General features: G+C 45.7%; 1 protein-coding gene across 1 annotated transcript in view; it reads left to right on the top strand.

Annotated features, from left to right (window-relative positions):
- EHD4 (EH domain containing 4) overlaps positions 1 to 12,456 on the top strand; it is an 87,307-nt gene that overhangs the window by 54,016 nt on the left and 20,835 nt on the right. The window lies entirely within an intron of this gene.

Genomic DNA, 12,456 nt, shown 5'->3' with positions numbered 1-12,456 from the left:
CCACACTAAGAGTTTTCCACTTGGTGAATCTTGGAGCACATCCATGTTGGAGCCTTAGAGCTGTGTCCTTCATATTCCATCATAGAGCTGTGCCAGAATTAATAGCTGGTGTCCTTTGGATTGATGGCATTGAGGCTGTTTCTAGTCTTTCACTGTTACACACAGTGCCACAGAACACAGACAGCTTTGCATATACAGTGCAAGTATATATAGTCTGTGCAATCATGGAACTGTAGATACACTCCTGGCAGTGGCATTGCTGAATCAAAAGGAACTGTGGTCTTTTTATTGTGTTAACTGACGCCCAAATGCCTCTCTAGAAGGTGTGCCTGTTTACATTCTGGCCAACAATTACAAAAGTGCCTGCTTCCACACATCCTCCCCAGTTTAGGGCAATACCAATTTTTGTTTTCATCTTCGCTTTATCTTTGCATTGTCTGCCAGGTGGATGGCATATTTCGTATTTACAAATCTTCTCAAGTTCCTTTCTGGAAATATTTGACCATTTTGAAATACTGTTGGTAACTATTAAATACACAAACTCTGATTTAATAAAATAAGTGTATCTTCCTGGTGGCTCAGATGGTAAAGAATCTGCCTGTGGTGTAGGAGACCCAGGTTAGATCCCTGGGCTGGGAAAATCCCTTGGATAAGGAAAAGGCAACCCACTCCAGTATTCTTGCCTGGAGAATTCCACGGAGCGAGGAGCCTGGTGGGAGACAGTCCATGGGGTCACAAAGAGTCAGACACGACTGAGCCACTAACACTACCACTAATTTGGATTCACATGGTCCCCACTGGCTTGATCTGCCTTTCTATCTGTGACGTAAATCCAGAAATAACTATCTCCAAATAATGGTTTGGCTTTCAGAGTGGGTTATCTGATAGCTTAGTTGCTTGAGCTGATCTTCATGACTGGCTGTTGTCCACATGTTCACAGAACACTCACTTAACGCTGGGAATGTTTAAAAGGAACAGGGCAGGGCAGGGGTTGAGGGCAGAGGTCACTTTGCAAGTCATTTGTTGATCCAAAGTTGTCACCCTCTGGGTTTAACATTTCTCTGTGGAAAATTATGACGTGAAGAAACATTGTTTCTTTGTCCTTCTGAACCACAAAATGACAAGATGCATTGTCAAGGTGGAAGTCTTGTAAGTATTTGGCCTCATCATCCTTGGGTGGAGTCTGTATACCGTTGGCATTTTGCCTCAAGAAAACCCAGTACAAGTACAGACTGCCTCTGCCTGATTTATAGACATATTGTACGAGACCTTCTCACCTGAGGTACACAAAGCCCACTTGAGAGCGAGGAAGGGACGACTTCCGTGTGCGTGACACTCAATTCCTGAATTCTATTAATCATAGTATTAGAAGGTTGAATCTGATGACTTCTTCAGTATCCTTGGAAGTCTCAAATTCTGTGACTTTTCTTTTGTTAATTTATTTCAGTACAGAAGTGTTTGGAATTAAATGACAAGGAAATTACTCTTGAAGGGCAACTAACTGCCCCTATGGAAACATGCAAGGACCTTCAAATCAGCCCCAAAATGCCACAGCACATGGGTCCAGTGAAATGAATATAGTAACATGAAACATGTTACTTGTTCATCTTATCCCCTAGAGGTAGTCACTGAATATTCCTGTAACCATCCAGATGGTTTACATTCTTATGCTGATACTAGAACTTGATGCTACCTTCTATACAGGCACTAAATTGATTTTCCTGAGAATCTGACTTTTTGTTTCAGAAAAGCTTAATGTTCAGAACCATCATATATATCTTTACGATGTGAAGGAATCCGTATTGATCATCCGAGCCATCTGATAGATGTAGAAACTGAGAGCAGGCACTGAAGCAGCTGATCCAAGCTCCAAGACGTGTAGATTTTTCCTAATAGATTTTCACCAAGATCTCTCTCTAGCAAAGAGCCTCCAACGGCAGGTACTACTGCTGTCTTTTCCTAGGGCTCAGATCTGCTTCTTAACCTAATTTTTCACCTGGAATGGAAAGTGAAATATGAAACCCAATTTTCCCTTTGACTTGGCCACGTGACCAGGAGAAGCCTCGTTCGCTGTGCTGACTGTTCAAGTGGAGCATTTCTCTGTTTCCTGTCCGCCCATGTGCTGTGATTCCGTGATGTCTGGGGTCTTTGGGGTCACACAGCACTGTCTGCCTCATCGTTATCTTTACAACATCCCCCATAGGAAGGAGAGACAGGCTGTGGGGCTAGCTTGTTTATTTTAGGAGGAAACAGGCACAAAAAATAAATTCACAAGGTATTGGACTAAATCCCAAAGGGAGAGGAGTGGGGAGAGGAGCTGGGGGAAAAACAACACCAAGCCCATCCCAGAACATGCTCGGTCCTTGGTTTAATTTAAATAGTGGTGTGTTTAGTGGCCAGACCAGGCACAGGGCAGTGGAGAACTCTATAACTGTGGGGCTGTTCTTGTAGCCAGTTACATTCTCCAGGAGGTTACCATTAACATCTGGAAACTGAGGGGGATACACATTGAACCTCCTCAAAAAGGTGACTGCTATATGCAGATGTAGGGGCTCCACTGATGGCTCAGTGGTAAAGAACCTGCCTGCCAATGCAGAAGACACAGGAGCCTCGGGTTCAATCCTTGGGTTGGGAAGTTTCCCTGGAGCAGGAAATGGCTATCCATTCCAGTATTCTTGCCTGGAGAATCCCATGGACAGAGGAGCATGGTGGGCTGCAGTCCATGGGGCTGCAGAGAGTTGGACATGAAAGCACAGCACAAGCATGCAGATGGAAATGCTGCAGCATTCGTCTTCTCAGAGAGTCTTGTTAGATCCAGGGAGGGGTTTAATATCAGCTCCCCCAATACCCAGCAGGAGCCTGGACCACCCCCACCCCACCCAGCCTCACTGTGTGTCTGGTCAGCTGGGAGGAGGGGGAAGCCCGCTAGAGAAGAGAAGCGAGGCGGGGAGGGCAGCAGCAGCAGCGTCTCTACTCACCCCACCCCAGTGTGTTCCGCTGCTTCACCCTAGTGAAGCGGGGCGGCCTCTGCTCACAGCAAGTTGTGTATTTACAAAGGCATCACTTCATTCCCTGTGTTTCCTGAGATGGTGATAAGCTAGAAAGTGCTAGAAATCCAGACCTTAGAAGGAAGGGAACGCCCTCCTAAATGATATTGCTAGCCCAGTCTATATATGGACCAGTGATTTTGTCCATATTTATTTTTTTCTTATTACAAAAATAATATATTTTCATCACAAAACCCTTAAAAACTACTTTTTAGAAGACCAAAAAGAAGAAAATAAAAATCACCCCACCAAAAAAAAAAAAAAAATCACCTCTAATCCCACCATCCTGGTGTATGCACAGTGCAGTGGGTAAAATTACAGGCTTTGGGATCGGCATCCCTGGGTTTGAATTCTGGCACCCCTGGGAAATAGCTATATGACCCCAGGTAAGTTGTTTAACCTCTCTGACTCTCTATATCCTCACCTGTAAACGTGAACGTGTTAGTTGCTCAGTCGTGACCTAGTCTTTGTGACCCCATGGACCATAGCCTGCCAGGCTCCTCTGTCCATGGGATTTTTCAGGTAAGAATACTGCAGTGGGTTGCCATTCCCTGCTCCGGGGATCTTCCCAACCCAAAAGTCAAACCAAGGTCTCCTGCATTGTAGGCAGATTCTTTACCATGTGAGCTACCAGAGAAGCCCCTGTAAAGGGGGATAATAATAGTACATGCTTCATGGGGTTGCTGTGAGGATTACAGGGGATGATATTCATGTGAAGCTCTCCTGACAGTGCAGGAATGTTGAGAGAGCTCAGTAAATATTTGTTGCAATTCTTTATTTATAGCAGTCACTCTGCATCCAACCCCAGTAACATTTTCAGAAACAGCCTTTTCCAGTTGCGAAGTAAACTCGTCCTGGAAACAAAACAAGGACTCCCTGCACATGTTTAATTGAAGTAGCTGTTATTGTTAACTGAAGTGACTATTTTTGAAAATATATATTTAATACTTGAGTGACCCCTTAGACAACTGATGTTTATTTTGAGATGATTTGTACTCCCTATAATTAGTAACAGCCCTTTTTTAAGACACTCACAGCACTATTTAAGCAACTAAACCCTTGGACTTGCTAAAAATTGTTATGCTTCTTATTTAAAGCAATTCACTTCATTAAACCAAATTTATTTCATTTTATTGTGGTAAGAACACTTACCATGTGATCTACCCTCTTAAATTTTTAGGTGTACAGTATTGTTAACTACAGACAGGGTTGTATAGCAGTTCTCTAGAATGTACTCATCTTTCCTTGTGGTTCAGCTGGTAAAGAATCCGCCTGCAATGCAGGAGACCTGGGTTCGATCCCTAGGTTGGGAAGATCCTCTGGAGAAGGGAAAGGCTACAGTATTCTGGCCTGGAGAATTCCATGGACTGTATATAGTCCATGGGGTTGCATAGAGTCGGACACGACTGAGTAACTTTCACTTTCGCTAGGTAATAACTGAAGCTTTATGCCCTTTGCTTAGCAGTTTCCCCTCACCCCAGCCCCTGGCAGTCACCAGTCCACGCTATGATTCCAAGTCTGTTTTAGACACCTCATGTAAGTGAAATAATGCAGTATTTGTCCTTCTGTGACTGGCTTATTTCACTTGGTATAGTGTTCTCAGGGCTCACCCTTGTCACACATTATTCCAGTGTATATATACACCGCATTTGTTCTATTCATTCATCTGCCAATGGGCTTTTAGGCTGTCTCCAAATCTCAGCTACGTGGATTATGCAGCAGTAAACATGAGAGTGCTAACATCTCTTTAAGATCTCAGTTTTAAATTCTTTTGGATAGATACCCAGGAGTAGGATTGCAGGATCATACGGTAGTTTTGTTTTTAATTTTGGAGGGGAATAAATGGATCCCCTGGAGAAAGGCATGGCGACCCACTCCAGTATTCTTGTCTGGAGAACCCCATGGGCAGAGGGGTTCTCTGAGTCCATGGGGTCCCAAAGAGTGAGACCCAACTAAAGCGATTTAGCACAAACTAGATATAGATTTACTGAGTACCTACTCTGCTCAGTGGTGGATCCTGGGTGAACAGTGGTGAACAGATGAGGGGTGAAGTTTCCCTTTGGCGTTTCTGTCACATAATCACCAAATAAATATATCATTATAGAGAGTAAGTGCTCCACAAGAAAAACCACTGGTGCTGGAGAACAGATCACAGGGGAACGGATTTAGGGAGTGTCAGGTGTGCTGCAGTGGGCTTTTGGACTCCAGACATGATGATGACAGTCTCATCTAGAGCACGGGCTGTGGCAGAGAACAGACCCGTTCGCGAGGCAGGGACGTGCTGCTCTGCTTGGGTGGGGGAGGCCTCCTGAGGGCATGGGTGGTTGGAGATGGGAGAGAGGGAAGGCACTCCAGGCAGAAGGGAAGTTCTGGGCAAAGTCCTGGGCTTGGCTGGCTGGTCAGGGGGCCTTGTCCACCCCAAGAATGGCACTAGCAGCAAGGGCAGAGAGAACCATTATCTTGCATTCTTTCATTGACACACGTCTTGATTAAAACTCACATAATAGGAAACTTGGCTTTGGGAAGTAACTGAAGCATTTTTTTCTGTTGTGCTATTAAAAATAGTCAGTCAAATTTGCTTCCTTGGGGTGCCTGCCCTGTGTTTACCTGAGCCTGGGGCCACTGTCCTGACCTCATATGCCATTTCCTGGTAAGGCTTGTCAGCAAGGACGGAGACCGTGGTCTCCACAGGGCTGTGACGGAAGCCCCCTGATTGGGTGGAAAGGGCCCCTTCCTTCCTGCCTCCTCCTCGTTCCCAGAATGTGGAACCAGGAATGCCAAGCTGGGATCTTCCACAGGACAAAGTTTCTTTCCCAGCTCCAAAAGCCATATAGCTGTGGGGTCCTTTTGCAAAAAGAGAAGCTGTACTTTTAAACAATGGAACTGATTACACCTCTGTTTTGTTCCAGACTATTACAAGTTCCACTGGAACATCTTACAGAATTGAAATGTCTGTCATCGGCACCTCTCCTCTAGGGGCCTGGTTTTAGTTCAGGTTCCACTACCTGCTGGCTGTGTAACCTTGGGCAGGTGTCTAAAATCATTAAGCCTCAGTTTCTACATCTGTGGACGTGCTCAGTCATGTCCAACTCTTGGAACTCAATAGTCCCCATAGCCTATCGCCCTCCAGGCTCCTCTGTGCATGGAATTTTCCAGGCAAGAATACTGGAGTGGGTTGCCGTTTCGTCCTCCAGGAGATCTTTCTGACCCAGGGATCAAACCTGAGTCTCTTGTATCTCCTTCATTGGCAGGTGATTCTTTACTAACTGCACCACCTGGGAAGCTCCTATATATAATTGACTGATAACATATTTAAAATATATTGAGTACCGTGGGGACAGTTCTATTATTATATTGAATTTTATGCTCTCCACACACACTCATACATGTGCATGTATATACCCTACACCCACAGGCATGCTCACCTGGGGGTGTGCACTCACACGCCCAGATCTGTGTGCCCTGGGTCTTATTTCATTCTGTGCAGCTGGAACTGATTCTCATAAACTCAGAGCACTCTCATCCCTGGTCTGTCACGATGAAAGACTTTAAGCACCTCGGCCATGAGGCAAGACACTGTGAAATTCACGACTCTCAAAGTTTCAGTGGACAAGCCAAATTTTACATTAACTTTTGTGGTTAAGACTGTTGGAACTGTTGCTAAATCCAACTGCATACATGGCCAGATTCATGACATAGTTCCCTCGAACAGCTTTCAACTTCCTGGTCCACTCAGCAGTGTGTGGAGATGTATATCTTCAAACAAGTTCAGCAACCTTGGATTTTTTTTCCTTTTTTCCCTTCTCCCTTTCTTTCTTCTTTGCAGCCTTCTGTCCATCCTTTCTTTTTCTTTCATATTTATTTTTACTTTTTAAGTCAGTTTTATTGAAGTACAGTACATTACAATGCCCTCACTCTAATTGTACAGCTTTCTGAGTTTTGATGAATTTGCAGATTTACTCCTGTACTCGTGTTTCTTGTGTAACCACCACCATCTTCTAGAAACAGAAACTGTACATCACCCTGAGAAGTTCCTTCTTTGATTTTGGCACTTTGTGGTCAGTCCCAGTCCCATCTTCAGTCCCAGGCAACCGCTCATCTGCTCTCTGTCACTGGAGCTTAGCTTTGTCTGTTATAGAATTTAGTGTAAATGCAATTGTACAGTTATGTGTTCTTTAATGCCTGGCTTCTCCCACTTGGCATATTTCTGAGATTCACCCGTGTGTTGCATGCATCAGTAGCCCCACCCGTTTATTGCTGAGTAGTATTCCACTGATAGACGCAATGCAGTTTAGCCATTCACCCACCAAAGGACATGTGGATTATTTCCAGTTTGGGGCTATTCTGGGTAAAGCTAGCAGCCTCAATTTTATGGCAGCATGTCCCTCAGCAGCAATTCCAAGCACATCCTAGGAACTTGATAATTATTAATTAATCCATTTAAAACTTTTTTGTGTGTTTGAAATGTCTTATTAAATTCTAGGATGTTTAATGTACTTTTGATTTCCAAAGAGACATGTTCGAGAAATTGTTTAAGGCAAGGAAGTTTAGGGGAATTCCCTGGCAATCCAATGGTTAGGATTCTGCACTTTGACTGCACAGGGCCTAGGTTTGATCCCTGGTCAGGGAACTAAGATCCTGCAAGCCATGCAGCGTGGCCAAAAAATAAAAAGGGAACGTTGAACGTTTTCCCACAGAATACATTGAGTCCATCAGGAAGCACTCCTGAGGGCTGTGTTGGCAAGCATGCTTCTGGGCTGGAGAAGCAGGATAGGGAGGCCCCCGCCCTCAGACATTCCCAGCCCAAGTGAGAGGCACCTGTGAAGTAACGCCATGCAGTTCTTTGAGGTGGGGAGAGTGGCAGCTAGGAGTGCCCCTCAGGAGCCCAGGAGGGCTGGAGGGCAGAGTTGGGTTTCTAAGGCAGAGTCTGAGCTGTAGTGTTTCCACTCAGAAGTTGGCACCAGGTGGACAGTGCTATCCAGACCAAAGGCCGTGAGCTCAGAACATAAGGACACCCTGTAGGCCAAACAAAACAGCAGCTGAGGGCACGTTCAGTCTGAGGGCCACTGGTATTCAACGTTGTTTTAAGGGGTAACGCCGTCACAGACCTACTTAGTATAGCATGGCTCACTCTAGGGGTGACAGGCCCCTGACGGCCCTCTGTGACAGAACCTCTAGGGGAGTTCATTGCTCTCCCCTGCTGAGCACCAAGGTTTGCCCTGAGCTGTCCTGGCCAGCACAGGTGTGCACAGGACTTTGTTAAGCCAAGGAGGATCCTGCGGTTGGAATCATTGCCTTGTTTTAGAAGTAACCCAGGGTCTTCGAGGGGCTTCTCATGTAGCACTAGTGGTAAAAACCCACCTGCCAGCAGAGGAGACATAAGAGGACACAGGTTCAGCCCCTGGGTTGGGAAGATCCCCTGGAGGAATGGATGGCAACCCACTCCAGTCCACAGGGTTGCAAAGAGTTGGACTGACAGAAGTGAATTGGCACGCGGGGTCTTTAGGACCAACTGGTAGAACTCCCTGTTTCACAAGCAAGGGAGGAAAGGCCACTGGCTCTATTCATAAAATACGAGCAGTCTCTGCTCAGTCAGTATATTTTATCAGCTATCTTCTGAGCACTGATTCACGTGGCTCGAGCATCACTGCATTGTCATCTTTACCCAGTTTAATTAGGGAAATTTGATTTTCTCCATGGCTGCAGGCTGTACTTCACCCCAGCCAGGCATCTTTCAGCAAAGCTTTATTTTGCCCCCACCAGGCACTGGGAATTGGATGCAAGGATTTTTCAAATAACCAGGTCATAACATTTTAGAGAACTTAGCTGCCAAGATGATTCTAAATGCTTCACCCATATACTCCACAGCCCCGTGAAGTATATGGACACCAGTATTAGCCCCATTTTACAGATGAAAAAATGAGACACAGAGAGATAAAGCAGCATGCCCCAGGTCACAAAATTAGTAAGTGGTAGAGGTAGGATTAGAATCCCAGGCAGCCTGAATCCAAAGCCCACACTTTTGATAATCACTGACTTGTGCCACTGTGAGGAAGATATGGTCCCTACGGTTAAAGAATTTACTATCTAATGAGAGAACCCTGTACATCCATCGGGTTATAATCCACTGTGTAAAGTCATTTGATAGGAGAACAAGCAAAGGGCTCTGGGAACCCAGAAGACGGAGGAAGGGATCAACAGTTACTGTTTAGTGGGCACAGTTGCGGTTTGGGAAGGTGAAAAGAGTTCTGGAGGTGGATGGTTGTGATGGTTCACAACAATACGAATGCACTTAATGCCACTGAACTGTACACTTAAAAATGGTAAAATAACAATAACAGCAACTGCATGTGAGGAAAAAATTGAGCAGACCAACTTCTCCCAGCTTTGACAATTCTTTGCTTTCTTCTGAGACACTTAGTGATTTTTTTTTCACCTTTGATTGTGTTGCCTAACATGTGGCAAGCCGTTCTTTTACACCTCTTAATGACAAACAAAGCACTTCTACCTACCCATACTGCTTAATCCTTACCAAGCTTTCATCATGACTTTAAAACAAAAGAATACAGACATGCACCTCTTCCTCCAGAGGTGAGGACTGGCTACACTTTAGCACACTTAGATCTGGCAGCTCTGTTCCCAGTAACTTTTTATTTCACTGAAGCATTGGAACGAAGTGTTTTTTAAAATAACTTTTAGGAACCCAAATTAAAGTTGAAACACACATGTTACTGTAGAGGTCAACCAGTCAACCCAGGCGGCCCATGGAGGAAGAGAGACAAGTCTGCATGGCTGAATTTACACTGTGCTCACATACAGAGGAGGTGACAGCTATTGGTGTGGCAAGTTTCTTTTGGCACTGGTTGTAAAAGCATACATAGTTTGGAAATATTCAAATGTGGAGATAGATTATTTACCAATCATGGTCCTTGGTAGCAAACCAAAGAAGCTAACTAACTTGAGCAGAAAAGGAGTTTTCAGAAAATCAGGCTGTTCACAGAATGGATAGGAAGACTGGAGAGCTGGGCTCAAAAACTAGGTTAGGAAGCCACTGAAGTGAAGTCGCTCAGTCGTGTCCGACTCTTTGCGACCCCATAAACTAGCCTACCAGGCTCCTCTGTCCATGGGATCTTACAGGCAGTAGTACTGGAGTGGATTGCCATTTCCTTCTCCAGGGGATCTTCCTGACCTGGGGCTTGAACCCGGGTCTCCTGCATTGTAGACAGACGCTTTACCATCTGAGCCACCAGGGAAGTCCTATCATCATCTAAATTCAGCCATCTCTCCCATAAATAAATTCTCATTTTCCCTGTGTCTTTGCATCATTCCCTTAAGATTCAACACCATCCTCTGGTAGGAGAGGATTGCACGCATGCTAAGTCACTTCACTCGTGTCCAACTCTTTGCGACCCCATGGACATGGGGATTCTCCAGGCAAGAATACTGAGTGGGTTGCCGTGCCCTCCTCCAGGGGATCTTCTCGACCCAGGAATTGAGCCCGCGTCTCTTGCATCTCATGCATTGGCAGGCGGGCTCTTTATCACTAGCACCACCTGGGAAGCCCAGGAGATGATTGTCTGATTCTAAATCACCTATCTGTACCCCAGCCTGCCAACGAGTGACACAAGAGACTATCCACCACACCTTCAGCATCTGTGGTCCCCAAGGAACCCATGCTAACCCCCATCCAACAGGAAGAGCATTCAGCAAAGGACAACCGGTGTCCTCCCGAGTGTGCATGCCGGACACAGCCTTTTCTTCAATCTGTTTATGAACCTTCAGTTACCAAATGAGAGAGACATTGGGTCAGAGAGACAAGTCCATCCTCCCTATTGGGAAAGTAAATCCACACACAGGGCCTTCAGTGGGTGGCTTCAAAACGTCATCGCAGCCCCCAGGGAACAGCGCCGTCTTTCATCCACTGAGCATCTCCTACCCAGGATCTGGGCTTTCTGGTGCACAGGTCAGTCTCAAATGACAGAACCCACATTACCTTAGGAGGAGGTTTGCTCTGGCCTCACAGGGACAGAACCAAGTGAAATGTTAACTCAGAATCTTCATATCCTACACTATGACCTGTTCCGTAGGTCTTCGCTTTTCCTCTGATCTAAACTGGCTGCTGACAGCAATGAAAAACTCTAGCCCACATTCTGGAAACTGCCTTTGGTCTCCTTTCCCCCCAGGGAATCAGGGAGTCCCTCAGTGAGACAGAAAAGAGAAGTGAAAGGCCTGAGCTGGCAGCATATACACATGCGCGGTGACATAAAGCCCTGCATCCAGGGCTGTGGTTTCCTCTGGGGAGGAGGTTGAGGACAGGGCTTGGGGAGGGGGTCACGGAGGGCTTCAGCACTTTCGTGAATGTTCTCTTTATTTAAATGTATCTTTTTATTTTTCAAGTTTTGGCTGTGCTGGGTCTTCATTGTGGCACGTGGGCTTTCTCTAGCTGTGGCGCATGGGCTCCGTAGTCACAGCTCGTGAGGCTCTCTAGTTGTGACCCCTGGGCTTAATTGCCCTGTGGCATGTAGGATCTTAGTTCCCCGACCAGGGATCGAACCCCCTCCCTTGCATTAGAAGGCAGATTCCCAACCACTGGACTACCAGGGAAGTCCCTATTTAAATGTATCTGAATCCAGTTTGCTTGCCCAGTTACTCCTCTTACACCTGTTCTTCAATTCATGGAAACTTTAGTCCATGGACCCCCTTTATTTCTGTCTAATAGCTCATTCTCCTTTAGGCCTTCATGTACTTTAGAGGCCTCGCTTCCTCCATCCCCAGAATCAACCAGCATCTGCAAACCCATGTAACATGTTTGTATTCGAGCTGTAGTACATGTCCAAAGGTTACTTTGTTTTTTAACATTGTACTGCCGCTGCTGCTGCTGCTGCTGCTAAGTCGCTTCAGTCGTGTCTGACTCTGTGTGACCCCAGAGATGGCAGCCCACCAGGCTCCCCCGTCCCTAGGGAGGAACACTGGAGTGGCTTGCCATTTCCTTCTCCAGTGCATGAAAGTGAAAAGTGAAAGTGAAGTCGCTCAGGTTGTCTACTTGAAAGTTATACAGTTGTGTCCGACTCCTAGCGACCCCATGGACTGCAGTCTACCAGGCTCCTCCATCCATGGGATTTTCCAGGCAAGAGTACTGGAGTGGGGTGTCATTGCCTTCTCCGTTTAACATTGTAAGTGAATGTTATCATGCTATACATGTCCTTTTGAAACTGATTTTTTGTGTGTGTGAGATTTGCCTGTGTTGACAAGTGAAAATCTAGTTCATCCTCGCCGCTATGTGGTATTTTGTTATTTAAATAAACTACACTTCATTTTTTTTTAAGTATTTGAAGCAAAGAAGGTCAAGTGAAAATTTCTTAAAGGTACAGGTTGGGCACGTCAATGTTCATCACATTATTCTCTAGAC

This window comes from Bos indicus x Bos taurus, chromosome 10 (assembly GCF_003369695.1).
Source record: "Bos indicus x Bos taurus breed Angus x Brahman F1 hybrid chromosome 10, Bos_hybrid_MaternalHap_v2.0, whole genome shotgun sequence".
Taxonomy (NCBI): Eukaryota; Metazoa; Chordata; class Mammalia; order Artiodactyla; family Bovidae; genus Bos; species Bos indicus x Bos taurus.
The sequence above is the reverse complement of the archived record's forward strand: the minus strand, read 5'-3'. Positions and strand labels throughout refer to the sequence as shown.